The sequence below is a fragment of the Dermochelys coriacea genome, chromosome 3, assembly GCF_009764565.3.
Source record: "Dermochelys coriacea isolate rDerCor1 chromosome 3, rDerCor1.pri.v4, whole genome shotgun sequence".
NCBI classification, from domain to species: Eukaryota; Metazoa; Chordata; order Testudines; family Dermochelyidae; genus Dermochelys; species Dermochelys coriacea.
In genome coordinates this window covers 157,943,659-157,967,627 of record NC_050070.1, presented here as the reverse complement: position 1 = coordinate 157,967,627, position 23,969 = coordinate 157,943,659, and the positions used below count along the sequence as shown (strand labels likewise).

Genomic DNA, 23,969 nt, shown 5'->3' with positions numbered 1-23,969 from the left:
TTGCTCAACACAAGAGACTGAATATCAGTGGGTAATGGCTGAATTAAATGGGGGTAAAACCCACTCAATTCTCCATGAGGGTAACAGGTGGCGGCGTCTCACTGGGACTACTTGCTCTGTGGAATCTTGACAGCAGATTTCATAGCAACTGTCCAATCTGTACCAACAGGTTGACTGTAAGCAGGGAGGGAGTAAAGAAGAGGGCATACCCCTCCTACAGAGGATAGAGAGTAGTATCCAATCACAGTAAGTGGAAGGAGAGCAGCCACACAGTATTCCGCAAAGGAGCTACCCTGCAATATTAAGGTCACAGCAGGCAGGCGAAGCTAGCTGTTTGTCACTAAAGCCACCTCAGCTTAATGCACTTAATTGAATAGAAGCAAAGAGGGAGTGAGTCAAAGGGTAAATTCCAAAGAAATTTCACCTGTGAGAAGTAAATCAATGAGCAATTTCATAAACATTTCCACGCTCAAACTTCTCTCTAGGATGTTTGCCCCAGCAGCAGAGGACAAGGAACACAGATCTTCCTGATCTTGCAGAACATCCTGGTTTAAGTGGTTTGGGGAGCCAAGATGAGAAATGTAAAGGCCCCTCCTAGTTTCACTTTTTGAGGCTCTGGAGATTTGATCATTCCTGATTTTGTGCCTGGAACAGAAAATGCACTGTATGCAGTATCATGAACTCCTAGTGTTCAAACACAGTGAGAATCTGATTCCCAAGGGTCATGAGACTGGTTTACAATGAACAGATTAAAAATTTAAATTAAATTGTTGTTCTTGTACCTTCCTACATTTCAGGACGTCAGTCAGGAGATCACAGGTTTCCGACTATGGATAGTGCCCATGAGAGTTCCTGGACTGAGTGATGGCAGGTCTACACTAAAAATTTACAGCAGAGCAGCCGCACCAATGCAGGTGTGCCACTGTAGCGCTTCTGATGAAGACACTAAGCCCGTTGGCTTAATAATGCCAACCCATGAGACATGGTAGCTTTGCCGATGGAAGACGTTCTCCTGCCAACATAGTGCTTAGGTCAGTATAACTATGTTGCTCCAGGCTGTGGATTATTCACATCCCTGAGCAATATGGTTATACTGAAGGAATTTGGTAGTGTAGACTAGGGCTTAGTTCCCAGGTGGCTGGGGAATGAAAAGTTTAAGAGTTCCAACAAAGTGGAACATCCTCCTAGGATGAGGAGCTAAGGACTGGTGAATCTTCACCATTCTACACTGTCCTTGGCCATTGACATGCTGGCCCTCAAATGGTCCCTTCCTCCCCATTGTCCACACAGAGCTTCTTGGTTTTCTGACACTCAGTGCTCAATAAAGAGAGAAGAGAGACTGATTCAGACAGGATGAAATACAATTAATTCCTTAAGTCCTGTGCTGAGGCTGTATTACAGCCAAGAAAACCTTTCTATCAGCCTGCCTGATGCTGCCAAATCTTGCCTCAAGGAGCTATCCAGGACAGTAAATCATTTCATCAACCTTGAGTATCTATCTACAATCTGCAGATCCAAGCATCAAGTGCTGCAAAGAGCTATCATCCTCCTTCACTGAAAAGATCACACACACTCAGGAAGCCTTCTCAAACAGCATCAATTCGCTCCGTCTGCACTCACCAAACAACAGCTTATCTGCAGTCCCAGAGTTCAATACATTCACTCATCAAGAGGTTCTGGACACCCTAAAGGAATCCCGACCCAAGAGTTGTGAATCCAGTCTCAGGCCCTTCCTGGCTCATAAAAGAGCCATGAACAACTGATGCCACTCCTTTCCAAAATAGCCAATGCTTCATACAGATATAGAATCTTCCCTTCCTCCTTCCAACATGCAATGGGCTGTCCTACTCACCCTGGAGACTTCAGTCCTAGCCAACTATTGCCCAGGTGTCAAATCTGACACTCCTGAGCAAGCTCACAGAGAATCTAGCCAAAAGCCAAATAACTACAGGCCCATGTAACTGAAGCCAAAATTGGTCAATTCAGTCTAATCTAGCAGTGCTCTTGGATTCCTCACTCATGCTGAACTCTCATATAGCAATAGCTGTTAGTAATGCTTTCTACCAGCTCCAGCTGGGTAGGAACTCTGTCCAATCCTGGCAGACGAAGACATGGACTCAGTTATTCATGACTCTGAAACCCCTCAGCTCGACTACAGTAGTGCAACATACCTGGGCATGAAACCTGAAGCACTTAGGAAAGTCCAGCTAGTACAAAACACTGCAGAATGTCTCCTTAGCAACAGGCACTACGGATAGTACATCACGCCTTTCCTCTGCTCTCTACATTGGCTTCCCATAGAATTTAGCATTTAGTTCAAGGTCTCAGTCCTTATATTCAAAGTGCTATATGGCCTGGGCCCAAGGTATCTAAAATGCCATTTAAAGCTCCAGAATGAAGACCGTGGTCAACAACTTCACACTCTGGCACAATGGAACTCTCAACAGTTAAGAATAAAGCTAGTCTGTGCAGGAGTCAGAACTTTCTCCAGGGCTGGTCTGAGACTGTGAAATGAACTCCCCCAGGAACTAAGGATTATCACAAACTTTACCACTTTCTGCTTCAAATGCAAGGTGCACTTCTTTGACCCTGCCTTCTCTAATATAAACACAAAAACAAAAATCTAAAACCTACCACAAGAAGACACTCCACATGCTTCTCCCTGTGGGGAGAAGAGGAGAGAGCAAACACCACATGACAGATGAGTTGTTACATTGCTCAATGCACACTACCAGAAGGTATTCAGATGTGCGCAGTATGAACACTTATACAAAACAGAATAGGATCCAAGTAGCTACCATCTTGAACTTCTGGCAACAAATGTATTCGTTGAACCACTTCAAGACCAGGCACACACTCTAGGATTTTTGGGGGGGGACTGCAGAAGGGTTGGTATACTCTTGATAATTCTTGTTCCTTCTGATACAGATTATGGCCTCTAACTGAATTAGATAATTTAGAGCCTGAAGAAACTCTTTTCTCTTTTGTGGATTCTATTGGAGGTTTGATAAAATTATCCCAGGGCGAAGGAAGGAGAAGAATTGTACTAAATAAACTCTTAAGTATTGACAATACCCAATTCATTCTTTGCTATTTTGACCCATGCTGTTGATGTTTTCAGAGTTTCACTCTGGAGAAGTGAGGGAGATTAGAATTGTCTGAAGGACACTTTCCTGGGCTGCCTCCCCTAAGAGGATCTAGAAGACTGCCTCAAAACAGCCTCAAAGGGCTGATTCTGAAATTGAAATCCAACTTCTCTGTGCTTAACAAAAATCTTGTTATGGAGAATGAGGCTCTATGGTGTCTAGAGCTAAAAGACTTGATCTCTTGTGCTGTGTTGAAGGAAGAAGCGCTTCAGTGGAAGTGACCTGTGGATGAAACATAGGAACTTGACTAGTGGATCAGACCAGTGGTGTCCATCTACTCCTCTAGTCTGACAGTGGCCAATACCAGATGCTTCAGAGGAAGGTACATGAAACCCTGAAATAGGCAGTTATGGGATAACCTTCCCCCAGAAAAGTTTCCTCCCAGGCTCCATTAGGTAGAGGTCATCTTCAGCCCTGAAGCAAAATTACAGGGATGTCATTTTATACATAGACCCAGTGTCTAGAAAAGCAGAAATAAAAGGTATGGCAAATAATTACTGAAAGACTTGAAATATGAACAAAATACTAAAAGCAGATAAACAACCACATAAAAGCATTTTAAAGCTCAGATATATTCCTATAAGTTAAATAAGTGATAAAGAACATAACGTATCTTTGGTATTGAAGCTATTGGTGAGCTTTACTATTTTCGTGATTTCCGGTGAAACAAAGATGTGATAAAATTCCTGACGGACTCATTTGCTTATTTACTACAACACTGATATTCAGGTCATCCATATAACGTATCTAATCCCGTCATTCTCGTATTTTCCTTTAAAGCAGTATTCACTCTGACACTGAACAATCTGGATCCACAAAAAAGGACTGCCATCATCTGTGTATCAGATAACTCACTTACCAGTGACAAAACCACAAAGTCTTCCTAGTGAAGGTGAAGAATCTGATAGTACTTTCTGATTTTTTTTTTTTTTTTTTACAAAAAGAATACTGAAGGGTCATTAGAGGACATAGTTACTCAAGAGCCCAAAAACTCCCCAGTCATCTTTTAATGCTTGATAGTCAATTTAGCTAAGCCCAAAGAGTCAGTGGCGCACAATGTAAATGTGCTGGAGAGAAGACTATCAGTAATGTGACAGAAGACTAGCAATGATTTTTACTTTCTGGAATCTACCATGAAAAGCACAGAGAGTAGGGATAACAAGAACTAGCATCTTCATTTTGCTCAGTTTCATTTAGTTTTAAGGGCCTCACCCACTTGTTTAAGAAAAAATTGCCATTCCTCTGGGCTATCTTACTGAATGCTGTGGTGGGTCTAGTTCTTGGGTCCTCCGCATTGGCTCTAGGATAAAAGGTGGCAAAAGAGACCTGCAAACCAGGGGATGAAGTGAGAAATAAAAACTTTGATCTCTCATGGGGGATTTAGCTTTTCTTGGGCTTCTTATAAGACAGAACTAGCAAGGGCAGGCATGTAGGAATTGTCCTTTCAAGACAGCAAGGCCTTGTTGGGACTATTGACTGGCTTAAATCCAAAGTGTTAAGAGTTAACCACTGATAGTGCTGAAAAGTTCCTTTTCTGTGGGAGCCACAGCAGGATAGGGGTGTGGAGCCATATTAGCAGACACTGCTGGTGTGACCTTTCAAGAGCTGTTGGAAGCTGCAATCTCAGGCAGCAAAACCACAGTTTGTACAGAGTAGTAGATAGACCACGCCTGCAGTGACTCCTTGCTAACTGATCATTTGTGGCCTTCTGTAGCTTTTGCTGCTACCACTGGGGGAAAAAAAAAAAAAAAGGAAGCCAAATGAAGAAATCCAGAAGGGGGACGGTGCTCTGCTTTATGGCGAAACAAAGAACCTGTGTTCCTTTAGTCTGTCTCATCAGTACCACTATCCTACCTATCCTTCAGATTGGTGTGGCCAGGACATGGAATAACTCCCCAAAGTGGCTACACAGTCATTTTCCCCACAGAATCTAGTGACGTATAAGAATCAAAGTTATCAGGAAACAATGGTATTTTATGCAGTATTACAGTAAAATTTAAACAAAAATTAAGTTGCAATAAACCACAAAGTAAAATTAACATATCTCTGTTTAAACTATTTTCCTGATTTAAAGTTATCATCAATACCTTCAGTACTAAATAATGCTTTATCACTCATTTACTTGTAGATACGTATCTGACCTTTAAAATGGTTTTATGTAGTTTATCTGCCTTTAGTTTTCTGCTCATATTTTACGTCTTTCAGTAATTATTTGCTATACCTTTTATTTGTAATGTGTCTATTTATAGAATTACATTACTGTCATTTTATATACAAAGGCCCACATCATTAGTCTCCTATAATAACAAAGTAGATACATAATGCAGATATCGCTCTATCTGTGAAAAAATATCAAATGAAAAAAAAAGATATAAACAAGATGGAAAAACACAAATAAAACCTTCTATAAAGAAAGGAAATATTACTAAAACAATCTTAAAAATGTCAACCAGTAGGACTCCATAAAGGTCAAGACACTTTGAGAAGCAAGGTTAATCAAAAGTTTTACTTTGTTTATATTATTTGGTTTAATAATTCAATGCAATCTACAGCAGAAGGTTGTTTCAAGGTCAGAAAGTGACCTTTACCACATTTGTAGAATGTGCACTATCCTAGGGAGTCCTAAGTACTGTTTGAAGATACTGAGTTTCTTGATATGTTCACTGTCCAAAACTGCATCTTACAGGATTTTCAGCAGAGTTAGTTTCTGAAGCCACTGCTTAGCTGCTGAAATATTACTGACGTGATCAGTTTTTAGTGGACTTGCATGGATCAAAATAAATAACAGATGGGCAATGACCCTAGAACTCACGCCATTTATTTTAACATTATTTAATGTTACTTTTCTCAGTGTTAGCAAATGAAAATAGGTGGGGTGAATATTTTGATGTGCCAATGAAAATGTTATCAAATGAAACAAAAGTACATCAAGGAGGACAATTAAAATTTATAGGCACTTTTTAACGTTTACTGAATTTACAGGCACCAAAAGGCTCTATCTGGGTAGGAAAAGAACAGGGACCTGAAAGAGCAGCGACATCCTCACAGAAAGATTGAACTGTTTTTTCTTAAGAAACAAGTCTATAAAAGTCATGTTTTCTGCATTTCTTCGCTCCCATTCTTTAATAGAGAGTCACTGTCAAAATGAAAGCTAGTTCTTTTTTAAAACACAAATAAAGTGGTGTCAGTTACTACACTTACTCCTAAACCCTCTATCAATTTTTGTGGTTTTATAACCACATTTTCCTAGGTTTCAGGTGTTTTTCTCTCCTTTGTTACTGTGTGAAAAACCCTGTAGCAAAGCTGTGAAACTGAACATACAAGTGCTATCAAATGCACAAACCTGAAAGAAAAATAATTTTCTGCTCTAACTGAAAGATCAGACATCTTAAATGTCACTTTTAACAATAGCAGGTAATAAGTTTTAAAACATATTATTTTTAAGTTGCCAAAATATCTAATGTCATTTGTTTCTTGTAATTTGAGTAACATGAAAGAAATTGCTGGAAAATGATAATTGATCAAAACCACAACTTTTCAGGGAAACCTACAGGTTTTGATGACTCTTTCGTCAGGAAGGCTCCACAGGTCCACAACAGAAGAGCTGGTCAAAACAAGATAAGATTACCCTAACCACGGATTAGTGTGGGCTTGGCCTCTTTTTTGCAAAATAAAATAAAATAAAATAAAATAAAAAAATTTTTTCACAAAAGGTCTTAGTTTCGTTCCATATTGGAATGAAAACAAATGTTGAAATCTTACATTTTTTTGCAAAACAGAATTTTCACTTTCCAACTAGCCCTTGCTAGAATGGAATATTTTAGACTTCCGTAGGCATTTATTTTACTAAAGAGTCTGGAAACATTTAAGCCTGGTAAGGCCGAAAATAAAGGTGCATAAAAAGGAGAAATTTGTATATGGTACTTCAAACATCAATTTTTTTAAGAAAGTGGTACATTAAAGTTTGGGAACCACTATTCTAGCCCATAATACGGTTTATGACATTGCAAGAGGTTATTCAGGGAATAAACTGTGATGTCACAGAGGATCAGGTCTTCAGGATGGAAATTTGAAGAAATCACAGTAAAATGAGACTGTTTTCATTCAATTGTCACTGACAAAAAAAACAAGAGGGAATAAAAATAAAATACAAAGACAGAAATGTTTCTAATTTAAAAGCTTCTCTAACCTTGTGTGAGGTCTGAATAGTTCTATATCATAATGAAGCCTAACAAAATATTTTTTTTAATGATTCTAGTTAAAAGCAGATGTATTTGTTTAAAAGGAACAGCTTATCCAGGTACAAGTGTTGTTGATTTCCTGTATCCACTGTCTGTTAAAAAGATCATAGAATCATACAAATGTAGGGCTAGAAGGGACCTTGAGTAGTCATCAAGTCCAGCCCCCTGAGATGAGGCAGGACAAGGTAAACCTCGGTTTCAGAGTAGCAACCATGTTAATCTGTATCCGAGACCATACCTCACAGGTGTTTGTCCAACCTGTTCTTAAAAGCCTTCAGTGATAAGGATTCCACATTCTCCCTTGGAAGCCTGTTCCAAAGCTTCACTAGCCTTACAATTGGAAAGTTTTCCTAGTATGTAACCCAAATTTCCCCTGCTGCAAATTAAGCCCAACACTTCTTGTCCTATCTCCAGTGGACATGGAGAACAATTAATTATTGTTCTCTTTATAATAGCCCACGACATATTTGCAGACTGTTATCAGGTCCTCCCTCAGTCTTTTTTCAAGACTAAGCATGCCCAGATTTTCCTCATAAGTCTGGTTTTGTAACCCTTTTATCATTTTTGTTGCTCTCCTCTGGACTCTCCTCAGTTAATTCACATTTTTCCTAAAGTTAGGCAACCAGAATTGGACACAGTACTCCAGCTGAGCCCTCACCAATGCCAAGTACAGTGGGACAAATACTTCTTGTGTCTTAAATACAACACTCCCATTAATACACCCCAGAATGATATTTACCTTTTTCATATCTATATCATGCTCTTGACTCACGTTCAATTTGTGATCCACTACACCCCCCCAGATCAGCAGTACTAGCATCTAGCCAGTTACTCCTCATTTCATAATTGTGCATTTGATTTTTCCTTTCTGCGTTAAGTACTTTGGCACTTGTCTTTATTGAATTTCATCTTGTTGATTTTAGACTAATTCTCTACTTCGTCAAGGTTGTTTTACATTCTAATCCTGTCCTCCAAAGTGCTTGTAACCCCCCCCTCCGCCCCCATTTGGGTGTCATCCTCAAATTCTATGAGCATCCTCCCCACCCCATTATCCAAGTCATTAATGACAATATTGAATAGTACTGGACCCAGGACTGACCACTACAAGACCCCCCGAGATACACCCTCACAGCAAACCATTAACTACACTGAGTACAGTATTTCAACTAGTTGTGTACCAACCTTATAGTAATTTCATCTAGACAAAATTTTTTCTAAATTTGCTTATAAGAAAGCCATGTGGGACTGTCTCAAAAGCCTAACTAAAAATCAAGATGCATCACATCTACTCCTTCCTTCCTATCCACTAGACCGGTAACCCTGTCAAAGAAGAAAATTAGGTTGGCTAACATAAATTGTTCTTGACAAAGCCATGTTAGCTATTATAAATCTATCATCTTCCAGGGGCTTAGAAATAGATTTTTAATAGTTTGTTCCACTATCTTTCCAGGTATCAAATTGAGGCTAAGTGGTCTATAATTTCAGGGTCCTCTTTGTTCTCTTTTTTAAAGATCGGTACTATGTTTGCCCTTCTCCATTTCTCTGAGACTTCACCCGTCCTCCATGAGTTCTCGAAGATATTAATTACTAACCATTTTGAGATTGCTTTAGCTAGTTCTTTAAGTACTCTAGGATGAATTCCATCAGGCCCTGCTGACTTGAATACACTACATCTAACTTATCTAAATATTCCTTAACCCGCTCCTTCCCTATTTTGACTTGTGTTCCTTCCACCTTGTTGTTAATATTAATCCTGTTGAATATTTGGTCACAATTTACCCTTTTTAGTGAAGGCTGAAACAAAACATGCATGAAACACGTCAGCCTTCTTGATATCAGTTATTTGCTCTCCTTCACCAATGTAATGTCTACTTTTCTAGACAGGTCCACAGGATATCAGAGAAACTATTTTAAGTTCCTTTTCATTTACATATATTTAGCCATCAGTTTAAAATGATCTAAATGAACAAATACAGACAGGAGATATGGGGTGTGGAGATGGGATAAAGAAAAGATGCAACAGCCAAGAGCATGACAGGTTATATGATACGTACTTTATGAAAATATGGGTTTTTTACTTGACAATATTTTCCTTTTTTCCCCCGCCATAAAAGCAAGAGTGGATGTTTAGTAATGGAAGCAGTAAGATTTTAGAAAAGACTAGGAGAAGGATAGAAGTTTCTTGGATTTATCCTTCAGTATACCAAACTTCTAGAATGTAAGCTTTCCTGAAATCAAGTGGAGAAAACTATTCTGGCATCCCAGTGTAAACTGCCTAGCAATCTTTCATCATCTCGACTTAATCCACAGCTACAGACACAGCCTGTCTTCAGCTCATGATTACAGGAGGCAACATCTCCCACATCTCAAATAATGACTGCTTGCTTTGTTGGCAAACTAGAAACCCATACGTGTTTCTTAACCTCCTAGTAACAATGAAAAAGCCTGTAAGACCAGCTATGACTAACAGTTCTGTAAATAGGTTTCAGAGTAGCAGCCGTGTTAATCTGTATCTGCAAAATGAAAAGGAGGACTTGTGGCATCTTAGAGACTAACAAATTTATTTGAGCATAAGCTTTCGTGAGCTACAGCTCATTTCATCAGATGCATTCAGTGGAAAAATTATAATAACCAAACATGTAGTTAATAGGGAGGGCTCATGGACTGAACTAGGGGGGACTTCTAGTAATTAGATATCCTAGGAGAAGAATGAACATTCCTTCTATAGAAATTCCTCTAAAAAAAAAAAGTTGGTGGGTTTTTGGGTTTGTTTGTTTATTTGTATTTTGTACTGCAGTAGTGCCTAGGGGTTCTAATCAGAGTCCCATTGTACTAGTCACTGAACAGACATTTTGTGCAGTGACTGACACAAAGGGGTCCTCATCCCTGATTGTGGCCCTTAGGTGCTAATGCAATGCAATTAAATAAATAAAAGCCCTTTTTAGTGGTAATGTTGTAAACAGGTCCCCCAAGAGCTACGCCAGGGACATGAGAGATTTTAGATATTTCAATTATGGCAGGCTGCAGTTTGAAATTTAATGGTGAGTAATAACACCCATTTTTCACTTTTCCTGTGGCACTTAATGAAGTAGGATAATTTGTCTTTTGATTTTCAAAGTTCTGTACTTCCAAACTCTCAGATAAAGACACCAAGTATACAGATGGAGAATTACTCCAGGACATATTACATCTGACCTTTCTAAACTAAATGCAGCTTCCTTTACATATTTATTAAGTATGGGAACCAAATCTTGCACTCAAATACTTTTTTTTTTTCATAGATACTAAGGTCAGAAGGGATCATTATGATCATCTAGTCTGACCTCCTGCACACCCACTCCTGCAATAAACCTCTCACCTAAGTCTGAGCTACTGAAGTCCTCAAATCATGGTTTAAAGACTTCGAGGGGCAGAGAATCCTCCAGCAAGTGACCCGTGCCCCATGCTAGAGAGGAAGGCGAAAAAACCACAGGGCCTCTTCCAATCTGCCCTAGAGGAAAATGCCTTCCCGACCCCAAATATGGCAATCAGCTGAACCCTGAGCATGTGGGCAAGGTTCACCAGCCAGATACCCAGGAAAGAATTCTCTGTAGTAACTCAGATTCAACCCCACCTAACATCCCATCATAGGCCATTGGGTCTATTTACCATGAATAGTTAAAGATCAATTAATTGCCAAAATCATGTTATCCCATCATATTATCTTCTCCATAAACTTATTGAGTTTAATCTTGAAGCCAGATAGGTCTTTTGCCCCCACTGCTTCCCTTGGAAGGCTGTTCCAGAACTTCACTCCTCTGATGGTTAGAAACCTTCGTCTAATTTCAAGTCTAAACTTCCTGATGGCCAGTTTATATCCATTTGTTCTTGTGCTCATATTGGCACCGATTTTAAATAATTCCTCTCCCTGCCACATACTTCAACTGAGCAGAGCAAAGAGAATGCTCTGTAAGCCTTGCATAACTTGCAATTTTGATCTAGTTTTGTGATAAAGACTGATCCTTAAAGTGATTTAAATTAACTTCCACCTGCCTTGTAGGACAGAGGCAAAAGCAATGCACAAACAATTAGTCCTGGTGCAGCTTTTTTTCACATTACTTCTCTAAAGGAAAAGCTTAAAGAAGTCTGACCAAATACTAATATTTTGACTGGCAGAGAGAGAGTTCAATAGTCTTACTCTAATTTACTATCAGAGAAAACTGTAAAGATGATTAGTTTTGCCTTGGCTAACAGCCGAAGAAAAGCTTTACCGTGGGGTCATACAAAGCACTTAGAGATGGGGGAACAGACTAAAAAAAAAAAACTAGAGTACTTCCCTACCATGTTAAAAAAAAAAAAAATCAATAATTCTCTTTGGATTACAGTTTGAAAAATTCTCACCCTGTAATCACTTTTATTAATAAAACTGTGTTTTGATCCATGTGTCTTCTAAATTAAAATACATTCAAATCAAATGTCTGCCATTAGACTTACCTTAACTTTCAAAGCATGAAAGATTAAGCTAGTTTAACTGGCACTAAATACACAATGAAAATGTATGCAATGCAAATATATGGTTATTAATAAATTCTGAATATAGATAAGCATCTTCATCTTGACTGGGAAAGAAAGTGAGAAATCACTTCACTTCAGGTTCAAACAGAGTCACGTTGTCCTAGGTGGGTGTAACAGTACTTTTGTTTGAGAACCATCTTCTTTAAAACACTATGGTTGCAAAGAAATGCTTAAAAATGTGACTAAGTCACCTATGCAGTGACATCTGCCTGTTTACAAGTTTTCTTATTCTACACTCATCACCATAGTATGTAAGCACCTTCCATTAGCGCATTAAGCAACGTGACTAATATCTGCCACATATTTGTTCGCTCCCCTAGCGGTGAAGCATATGCAATAGAGTGCCTGATTTTGGGAGGGTTTTTTGTTTGCTTTTTTAAAAAAATATCTGGTCACAGAGATCACAAGGCCCCTGTCCCTTTTAAAGTCCCCTGAACTTTAGAGAAAGCAAGGATTAAAAAAAAAATGCATTTTGAGTGAAAGACAGTGAGATTTATGATGGGCCCAGTTTTCCCATCGTTACTTATTGGGTTTCTGTCTTCAGGAAGGACTGAAACCATTTTAGTCACCACTTACAACTCATTTCTGCCCTATCACACATTGCCAAAACTTCCCAGAAGACAGTGCACTGGACAGTGGCAGACTGCACACTAGTATACCTACCCATAGTGCACCGTACTGTGCATCAACACAAGCACTCCTCATGAGTACACACAGCACAGACACAAGAAGCCAAATATGTACATGCACAAGCAATATACTAACAATGGCATCTTTATTCTAATATAACTTGTGTCAACCTAAGTTTGTAGCGTAGACATGGCCCTCGCTATTTTACTGTTCATCAAAGCATTTGAGAAGTGAGGCAATCAGGAAAGCATCATTACTTTCTCTTTTCAGGTCCAGAGCAACTGCTCTATAAAGAAACCCTCAAATTAGTTAGCCCTCTTCAGATTCAGTAATGGTCTTATGGTTCTTGACAATTTGTATATGCTGAAATAGTTTGCCTAACCATGCTCATTCTTGGGAGCAGAGAAAACTCCATCTACAAGTTACATGAGAGATTTCTCTAGACTGATCATGTTTATGACCATTTCTAAGGCAAGCTTCCACAGAAGGTTTAGTCTGAAACTGACCATTCTAGGTTCGATATACCACCATCCAGAGTTCAGTGTTAGGAAACAATAGTTTTAATATCATAACATAGTGTGCTAACACTGTCAGCTTTAGATGGGTTTAACCTCACCCAACATAATTGTTTTAAAATTATATATTTAGATTAAACACAAAAATACATTTAAAGAATATTAAGGCTAAGAAAAGTCAAGCGCACATAAGAAATAAGAGTATTAAGTAAAAAGAAAAGGAGTACTTGTGGCACCTTAGAGACTAACAAATTTATTAGAGCATAAAAGCTTTCGTGAGCTACAGCTCACTTCATCGGATGCATTTGGTGGAAAAAACAGAGGAGAGATTTACACACACACACACACACACACACACACACACACACACACACACACACACACGAGAACATGAAACAATGGGTTTATCATACACACTGTAAGGAGAGTGATCACTTAAGATAAGCCATCACCAGCAGCAGGGGGGGGAAAGGAGGAAAACCTTTCATGGTGACAAGCAAGGTAGGCTAATTCCAGCAGTTAACAAGAATATCAGAGGAACAGTGGGGGGTGGGTGGGGGGGAGAAATACCATGGGGAAATAGTTTTACTTTGTGTAATGACTCATCCATTCCCAGTCTCTATTCAAGCCTAAGTTAATTGTATCCAGTTTGCAAATTAATTCCAATTCAGCAGTCTCTCGTTGGAGTCTGTTTTTGAAGCTTTTTTGTTGAAGTATAGCCACTCTTAGGTCTGTGATCGAGTGACCAGAGAGACTGAAGTGTTCTCCAACTGGTTTTTGAATGTTATAATTCTTGACGTCTGATTTGTGTCCATTCATTCTTTTACGTAGAGACTGTCCAGTTTGGCCAAGGTACATGGCAGAGGGGCATTGCTGGCACATGATGGCATATATCACATTGGTAGATGCGCAGGTGAACGAGCCTCTGATAGTGTGGCTGATGTGATTAGGCCCTATGATGGTATCCCCTGAATAGATATGTGGACAGAGTTGGCAACGGGCTTTGTTGCAAGGATAGGTTCCTGGGTTAGTGGTTCTCTTGTGTGGTGTGTGGTTGCTGGTGAGTATTTGCTTCAGATTGGGGGGCTGTCTGTAAGCAAGGACTGGTCTGTCTCCCAAGATCTGTGAGAGTGATGGGTCGTCCTTCAGGATAGGTTGTAGATCCTTGATGATGCGTTGGAGAGGTTTTAGTTGGGGGCTGAAGGTGATGGCTAGTGGCGTTCTGTTGTTTTCTTTGTTGGGCCTGTCCTGTAGTAGGTGATTTCTGGGTACTCTTCTGGCTCTGTCAATCTGTTACTTCACTTCAGCTACTAGGCAGCTCTCCAACACCACTTTCTACAAGCCATTACCCTCTGATCCCACTGAGAGTTACCAAAAGAAACTACAGCATTTGCTCAAGAAACTCCCTGAAAAAGCACAAGAACAAATCCGCACAGACACACCCCTGGAGCCCCGACCTGGGGTATTCTATCTGCTACCCAAGATCCATAAACCTGGAAATCCTGGACGCCCCATCATCTCAGGCATTGGCACCCTGACAGCAGGATTGTCTGGCTATGTAGACTCCCTCCTCAGGCCCTTCGTTACCAGCACTCCCAGTTATCTTAGAGACTCCACTGACTTCCTGAGGAAACTACAGTCCATTGGTGATCTTCCTAAAAACACCATCCTAGCCACTATGGATGTAGAAGCCCTCTACACCAACATTCCACACAAAGATGGACTACAAGCCGTCAGGAACAGTATCCCCGATGCTGTCACGGCTAACCTGGTGGCAGAACTTTGTGACTTTGTCCTGACCCATAACTATTTCACATTTGGGGACAATGTATACCTTCAAATCAGCGGCACTGCAATGGGTACCCGCATGGCCCCACAGTATGCCAACATTTTTATGGCTGACTTAGAACAACGCTTCCTCAGCTCTCGTCCCCTAATGCCCCTACTCTACTTGCGCTACATTGATGACATCTTCATCATCTGGACCCATGGAAAAGAAGCTCTTGAGGAATTCCACCATGATTTCAACAATTTCCATCCCACCATCAACCTCAGCCTGGACCAGTCCACACAAGAGATCCACTTCCTGGACACGACGGTGCTAATAAGCGATGGTCACATAAACACCACCCTATATCGGAAACCTACTGACCGCTATTCCTACCTACATGCCTCTAGCTTTCATCCAGATCATACCACTCGATCCATTGTCTACAGCCAAGCGCTACGATATAACCGCATTTGCGCCAACCCCTCAGACAGAGACAAACACCTACAAGATCTCTATCATGCATTCCTACAACTACAATACCCACCTGCTGAAGTGAAGAAACAGATTGACAGAGCCAGAAGAGTACCCAGAAGTCACCTACTACAGGACAGGCCCAACAAAGAAAACAACAGAACGCCACTAGCCATCACCTTCAGCCCCCAACTAAAACCTCTCCAACGCATCATCAAGGATCTACAACCTATCCTGAAGGACGACCCATCACTCTAACAGATCTTGGGAGACAGACCAGTCCTTGCTTACAGACAGCCCCCCCAATCTGAAGCAAATACTCACCAGCAACCACACACCACACAAGAGAACCACTAACCCAGGAACCTATCCTTGCAACAAAGCCCGTTGCCAACTCTGTCCACATATCTATTCAGGGGATACCATCATAGGGCCTAATCACATCAGCCACACTATCAGAGGCTCGTTCACCTGCGCATCTACCAATGTGATATATGCCATCATGTGCCAGCAATGCCCCTCTGCCATGTACCTTGGCCAAACTGGACAGTCTCTACGTAAAAGAATGAATGGACACAAATCAGACGTCAAGAATTATAACTTTCAAAAACCAGTTGGAGAACACTTCAATCTCTCTGGTCACTCGATCACAGACCTAAGAGTGCCTATACTTCAACAAAAAAGCTTCAAAAACAGACTCCAACGAGAGACTGCTGAATTGGAATTAATTTGCAAACTGGATACAATTAACTTAGGCTTGAATAGAGACTGGGAATGGATGAGTCATTACACAAAGTAAAACTATTTCCCCATGGTATTTCTCCCTCCCACCCCACCCCCCACTGTTCCTCTGATATTCTTGTTAACTGCTGGAATTAGCCTACCTGCTTGTCACCATGAAAGGTTTTCCTCCTTCCCCCCCCTGCTGTTGGTGATGGCTTATCTTAAGTGATCACTCTCCTTACAGTGTGTATGATAAACCCATTGTTTCATGTTCTCTGTGTGTGTGTATATAAATCTCTCCTCTGTTTTTTCCACCAAATGCATCCGATGAAGTGAGTTGTAGCTCACGAAAGCTTATGCTCTTATAAATTTGTTAGTCTCTAAGGTGCCACAAGTACTCCTTTTCTTTTTGCGAATACAGACTAACACGGCTGCTACTCTGAAACAGTATTAAGGTTTCTCTTGCCTATGCATTATGCTACCGTCTTTAACTACTCAATCACATTTTATTTTTTCCATAGTATGCCCACCTCATTCACTTCACAGAATGGACCAACTCATTTAATGAGTAGCTATTCAATATTTTGTTTTATCCTCACTAATCACACACTTGGACTATTAAAATTACTAATTTGTTCATGTTTTACTATAGAGTTATGGGAACCACAGAATCCAAATGCTTCACAACTGTTTATTTTCACAGCCCCTCTGTGAGATAAGATGATAGAATCCCCATTTTACAGCTCAAGAATTGAGGCGGAGAACATAAGGTCAAAAGTATCCACTAGTTTTGGATGTCCAATTTGAGACGCCTATGGCCTGATTTTTCAAAGTGCTTAGCATTATATAGCACTTAATGTTCAAAGTACAGCGCTAAATGACTTCAGTTGCAGCTGTGCGTGCTCAGCATTTCTGCAAATCAGACACCAAGGTCTCGAGCTGGGCAATCAGAAAATAAGGAATACACAATTAGTGATGACCTGGGAAACATTTGGTTAACATAAATTGCCTAACATCATATAAGAATTCTGGCACAGCCAGGGATTGAATTAAATGTTCCAGTGTGGCACTCAACTGTTGGAACCAAGAAATCATCCTTTTTCTTCCTGAAATGTCGGACCTCATTCCCCACACACCTTCCAACATCTGTAATAAATAAGACAGGGGTCCTACAGACAACAGTCTCCTTCACTACACAACCCTGATTCATGCCCAGAGCCTGGCCCATCCTGTACAGTGAATAGAAGCAGGAGTCCTGTTGAAAAAATAGTATATGATTACAGCTGAATCATACTGCATACTGTGAAAAAAGTGGGAGATGTGTGTAACATTTTATAAACATGTCCATCTTTTCCATTGTTATATAATTCTGAAGGGTTAATTCCAGCAGGAGTACTGGTATGCTCCCAAGGAAGGGGAACATAGCTTCAGATTGCCCCAATAATCAATATTTAACAGGAAAATGCAGACATCATGCCCTTTGAAGTTTACATCTAATCCCTATGAGATCAATTGTCTGGCTGCTGACCCCAGTGGGAGGTCCCCACTTGTAACCTCAGAAGTGGGGAGCCTTCAAGCAGGAATATAGAACAAAGAACTTTGCACTCAGAGACATTGAAGCACAGGGAGGATGACCTAGGGACCACAGAGAAGCAGACTGAACCGCAGCCTCCAGAATGGGGTGCCTGAGAGAAGATAAGCCTACGTAAGCTTTAAGTAAGACATATGCATATAGACTATTCAGTTAAAACCCTTTTTCTTGTTTGCTTTGTTCCTGCTGTTAAGAACAAACAATACTTTATTCTGAAAAACTTGTTCTGGGTCACACTGGTCACAGATCTCAAGCAAAGACTATGGACAGCCAAATCCAGTCAGGCCTGCTGAGCAATCACAGTTGGTACACAAGGCGCTGCAGCCCAGCACTCTTTTGAAGTAGAAGAATTGCAAGATTCCACCTCAGAAAGGTAAAGGTCTAAAAGCTGGAGAAGGCACACTCAGTGATGCGCAAAAATATCAGAGGTGCAGCCAGCTCTGAATTGCAACACATACAAACAAGAGTTACAAATTAAGATTCTACAAGCAACACTAATTCTCGCATCTTGAGTGCTTGACTTTGCAACCTTAACATTCTTTTAACATTAAATACATAGGATATTACGTGAAAAAATAAAAAGCAAGCTAAAAACCCAAGATTCAATATTATGGATCCATAACGATCCTCACACAGGTCATCAGCAGAGTCAGAACCTTTAGATTTACAGCACACGCCTCTACAACGCCAGACAATCAAGTAAATGGTAGAAGCAGCAGCAGGCTGTTATCCTGCATATGGGCCAGCAACACAGTGAGCTAGGTTCAATTCCAGGTTCTAGAGGAAATTGTACTCTAGTGGTTACAGATTATTCTGCCCCTACCTCTGACTCCCTGAGACCCAGCCAGCTCATGCCTCACTCTGTTCCTATCCCTCCTTTTCCCCTGGCTCTTATTTCTTTCCCTCCAGCTTCTGTCCCTACTACCTCTGCCCCTTAGCCTTCTATATTCCTGTCAGGCTGTTTCCTCCTCCTCCATGTTGCCTGGGCACTAGCAGGGACAGCACTGAAAGCACAGGAAGGACTCCCTGCAGTCAGTTCTGCTGCCTCGCACCACAGTAGCCCCTGGTAGTCATGGGAAGGAAGTGCTGGAAAATGCCTTCTCAGCCCCTTTAGCCCTGGGATAGAATATGCACAGTCACTCTGTGAGGATGGTGCACACACACAGTTTAGTTGATGCATAGATGGTATGGAGGAGCATGTGCTAAGTGAGATTTTCAGAGGCTTATTATAACTTGGACAGATTTTCACAGGGATGGCAAAATGCATTAACACACACAGTCTTATCATGGAAAGCATTAGGAAGCCTTAACGACAGACAGAGCTGCAAACTCTGCCTATAGTTTTGCCCTTTGTATGTTTATTTTTTAAAATAAATATCTAGGTACTTACATGGGTCTCAGCACCTATTTTTTTCTTTTTATGTTTAGAATTGTACACAAATGTTTCAGTGACTGGTGCTCTACAAATACCTCCTAGAAAGAGAGCAAGCATAATTTCAAATACCATAAACGTATTGAAAAGAGTAAAGCTGATCATAACAAGCAGATTCATGGGTGCACAAAACAAACATTAAAGCTGTAATTAAACCCAAAGCTTGTGTTTCAGGCTAATACAGTGTAATTGTGTATTCAGAGTATAACCCCTTAACCAACAGTCTAGACTGAACTTAAAAAAGTAAAGGGAAAAAAATAGTAAATCCAATCATTTTTAATATGCTTCACAAGCCAATTGTAGCTTTTTATCTAAATCCTAGCTCATTATATTTTCATGGGTATCTAACGCATTTTACTATATTCTTCCACTGAAGCAACACAATACTGCATAGTGCTATAAATTACTCTTAAAGTGCAGATTTAGACAGAAAAAAAGATAGTCTGATAATCCTAAAGTTTAATCGTCCAATTTTTTCTCCCATTAAAACATTAATTTTATCTCATTTTAAAACTACAAGGTGTTGATGAAAGCAAATTTATGGAGTTTGAGGATTAAAAGACAAAGCATTGTGACCGTTTACCTTTATGACCTTCCTGCTACCTAAAATTTTTAACCAGATACTCATTTCCTCATTCTGCTGTGCTGGGGAACCACCTCCCAATCTGAACCTAAGAGAGACAATCTTAAGAGAAAACAAAATTTTTCCCTTAAGGAGAGGAGAGAGGAGGGGGAGAAAAAAATAAGTCCTCTTGATTTTCATATTTGAGATTTACTTGGAATTTAAGTGACCTTGCTTCAGAGAAGTAGTTGAAGTGCTTTAATTAAGCCACTTTTTTCTGGACGAATACTTCCTTAAAAATATTTTTAATATAACTCAATATTGGCTGCATCTTTCTTGACAGCTGGTATTTCCTTAACAGACTGTCTCAAATGGCTTATATAAAACATTCTTTCTAAAATTCATTTCCTTTCTATGTAAGAAGTTAATACAGCAAGAGAAAACAAGAATGTTTTAGGCCTTGTGGGATATACCAACAAGTTTTGCTTTAAAATTATCTGAATAATGTTTTTGTAGAAATGCTAACCCAGCTGTAATTTAATGTTTGAAAAAAGGGAATGCTTACCTGCAATTCTGCTTCTCTGTAGATCTAATTCCAACAGGATTTTCACTCTTAGTTCTTATCTCTGTAGCATAAGTATGGTGGAAACCCAACAGCTCTTGATAATGTTAAACCTCAATGGGCAAAAAGTAAGAGTAGGGATGTTACTACTCTGTTACTGTTACCTATTCAAAGATAACATGTCTATGGTTTTCTACCCAACAGGGGTAAAAAGGATGTCCTGGAGAGAGCTCCCAAGGTAAGATGGAGAGGTGCCCTCAATTCTGAGTGATCAAAAGCCAGACTCTCAATCTGATGAGCTCAATTTTGGCCATTTGCAATAGACTGGTACCTCCTGAACCAGTACGAGGTTATTACATTCTTCTAAATCACTCTCTCTCCTAGCTTTACTAAGACCTTTTATACAAGATGGACTGGCATAGAGAAGCCTTCTTCAGCGGAGGAGAAGCATTTACAGGGGACGGCATACCTGCCTCACACTCTATCCTGAAAAGAAAAGGAGTACTTGTGGCACCTTAGAGACTAACAAATTTATTAGAGCATAAGCTTTCGTGAGCTACAGCTCACTTCATCGGATGCACTCCCCTCTGTTTTTTCCACCAAATGCATCCGATGAAGTGAGCTGTAGCTCACGAAAGCTTATGCTCTAATAAATTTGTTAGTCTCTAAGGTGCCACAAGTACTCCTTTTCTTTTTGCGAATACAGACTAACACGGCTGCTACTCTGAAACACTCTATCCTGATATCTGTTCAAAGTTCTTTTAGAGTTGGGAAAGCTCTACCAGTCTCAGTGCAAAGAAACTAATACCCAGGAATGAGAATCCTGACAAATGACATATTTACAGAAGGTGGTTATTACAGTCCTTATAGCAGATGCAATTGGTAAGCTTCTGTACAGATTGTGAACATTTAGCTAACTGGCTGGTAGGCTGTAACAGTAAGAGCAGTCTTGGCAGAAAGAAGAATTCCCCAACAATAAGTTAAATTTTTGTGGGTGTTGTCCCATTGGCTCTCATGAAAACATTTTAAGTTTGTTAGATCAGACCATTTTTTCAAGTCAACAGTAAGTGGAAATTTCTCTGAAAGCAATATTCTACAATAAAAGTCTATACGAATAAAGTGGCAGAGTCCTGTGGCACCTTATAGACTAACAGATGTATTGGAGCATAAGCTTTCATGGGTGAATACCCACTTCGTCGGATGCATGTGACATGCATCCAACGAAGCGAGTATTCACCCATGAAAGCTTATGCTCCAATACATCTGTTAGTCTATAAGGTGCCACAGGACTCTTTGCCGCTTTTACAGATCCAGATTAACACAGCTACCCCTCTGATATATGAATAAAGTACATGCTATATAGACAAATGAAGCACAATTTCCTAAATTGAAATTCTGCAAAAACTTTTAGGTATTTGGTTCCCAATAATTGTTTTATGTTGCCACGTAGAATGTTAAGAAAGCTGCCTTATTGTTGTTCATATGAAAGGAGTAACTTCCACTAAATCCTAAAGCTACCAAGAAGGAGCTTTTCTAAACCTAAGTTTTCCTATTTCTTAATTAGTCAAGGAAGTAATGTGCTTTCAATATTTTAGCAAAGAGTTCCTACAAAAATTCTCTTTGGCTGTTACACCCTTTGTTTCAAGATTCAGAGCAGAGAAATAATGGACATGGGGAAATTATTAATCTTAAAAAAAAAAAAGTGGTCTCAAGCAGAGGAAGGGGGAAAAGTCAGCACTACTGGGCAAACTTCTAAGTGCAATTTGCTGGAAAGGATGAAGGACAGTTACTTCCCCTACAGTAACTCTGGTTCTTCAAGACATTGTCAGTGTGGATCCCACTATAGATGCACAGGTGCCTCATGGGTGTGTGATCAGATTTGTTTGAAAGCCATGTCCATCAGTGCAAGGGTAGAACAGCCATTTGAAGCCTGTGATAGGTGAGGATTCCAAAATGCAAGGATGGAGGGCAGGTCACAGGATCTATGCTGACAACTTATCAAAGAATTACAGTTACTGTAGGAAATAGTAACCATTCTTCCTTCTTGGAGTATGTGTCAATGTAGAACCCAGTGTAGATGACTGGCAAGCAGTAGCTCCTTGTTCCCACCTTCTTCAGGAATATCTACTGCATCAGTTGAACAGTGATTGAAATATTGCTCTCCTGGACTTGGCATCTGATCTAGCAGCTAAGTCCAAAGTACAGTGTTTAAGAAAGGTCAGTGGGTTATTCCACATTGCTGCTTTGTAGATTTCTGATATGGACACATTTCTGAAACAGGTGGAGAAATGTTGCCTGAGCTCTGGTGGAGTTAGCCTTGATGTTTGGTGGGAGAGGTAAACCAGCCAACTGATAAGACAAGGTGATGCATTTTGATATTCTTTGTGGTGGGACGGCCTGACCTTTAGATCTCCCAGTCCTAGCCAGAAATTGATGGAGCAACCATCTAAACGCTTTGGTACTGTCAATGTAATAAAGGAAAGTCCTGCACATCTGATGTGTGCAATTCCTTAACTCCTGGTGCAGCGTGTGGTTTTGGGAAGATGACAGCTAGATTGACTGTTTAAATTAAATTCAGAGAGATTAGTTTAGGAATTAATTTTGGGTGAGGCTTTAGCTCCACCTTTTCTTAAGGAATATTGTGGGGGAGGGGGGAATATGTTCCGCTAGAAACGCCTGCAGCTAGCTTACTCTTCCAGCCAAAGTGACAGGAAACTAGGAAGACAGCCTTTAGAGAGAGGTAGCGTAAGCAGCATTCTGAGAAAGGTTCAAATGGAGTTTCCATGAATCTCAGGAAGACTATATTGAGGTCCCAGGCAGGAGTAGGCTCTCTAACTGGTGGATAAGTGTGCATTAATCCTTTGAGATACTTCAGTATTGTGCTGTGAGAAAAGACAGAACCCGACTGCATGGGCAGATGGCAAGCTGAGACCCAGACAAAAGACCACCTTGTTTTAAATGTAGTAAGCAGAAAGAATCTTTAGTACCAAGGGCTGTAGGAACAGTCTGTCCATGGTACTTAGCCAGCCAACAGCTACACCATCAGATACAGAGACTTCGGGTCTCAATGAAATGTCTAACCGTTCAAACCCGATTTCACAGCACCACAGTCTGGGACCTAGATTGGAGGCTGAATGGATATCTGTAACAAGACAGTTTTGGCTGACATCTGTCACTATGAAGCTACAATAATGATTGCAGCATTGTCCCTTCTGACTTGGGAATCAGTCGAAAGGCATAAAGTAGGCCTCTGTCCCACTGCAGTAGAGGAAGGCTTTCAGCAACAATCCTGGTCTCAGTCTTCCTCTGGAAGAAAAAGTTTGACATTTGGCATAGTACTTAGTGGTAAACACTTTTACAACGGGAATCCCGACTGGACTGAATGCCACTCCCATGATGGATCTGTACAAAAGCCATTCATGACCAGATCAGACTGCCAGCTGAGGATGTCTGCACGGCTGTTGCTGACTCCTGGAAGATGAAGTGCCAGTGTGTTTACCCCATTTTGAGAGCACCAAGTCCAGAATTCAATAACCTCCAAGCCGAGAGATGAGTTTATTTAGTACATGGCTGTCATGTTGTCTGTGAAAATCTGCACTACTGGCTGTTAGAAGACAGAGAAGAATACCATACAGGCCAGTTTGATAGCTCCAAGCTCCACGATGTTTGTGTGCAGTCCCATGTCATCTGGGACCAAAGTTTCTTGAATTTGTAAGTGTTCCAAATGAGCTCCCCAACCCGTCCCTAAAACAGCCATGATTAGCAGCTTTG

At 40.4% G+C, this 23,969-nt stretch overlaps 1 protein-coding gene across 6 annotated transcripts in view; it reads right to left on the bottom strand.

Moving 5' to 3' along the window:
* Nucleotides 1-23,969, bottom strand: part of LCLAT1 (lysocardiolipin acyltransferase 1) — a 209,723-nt gene that overhangs the window by 155,500 nt on the left and 30,254 nt on the right. Inside the window, exons 2-3 of one of the 6 annotated variants that reach the window (XM_043511645.1) lie at nt 20,202-20,311; nt 19,033-19,115 (exon numbers count right to left, since the gene is read on the bottom strand). The exons of 4 other annotated variants lie outside the window; for them this stretch is intronic. The gene's annotated coding sequence lies outside the window, so the exon portion shown is untranslated. The remainder of the gene's footprint in view (nt 1-19,032; nt 19,116-20,201; nt 20,312-23,969) is intronic. One more of the 6 variants, XM_043511644.1, reaches the window with a different exon arrangement.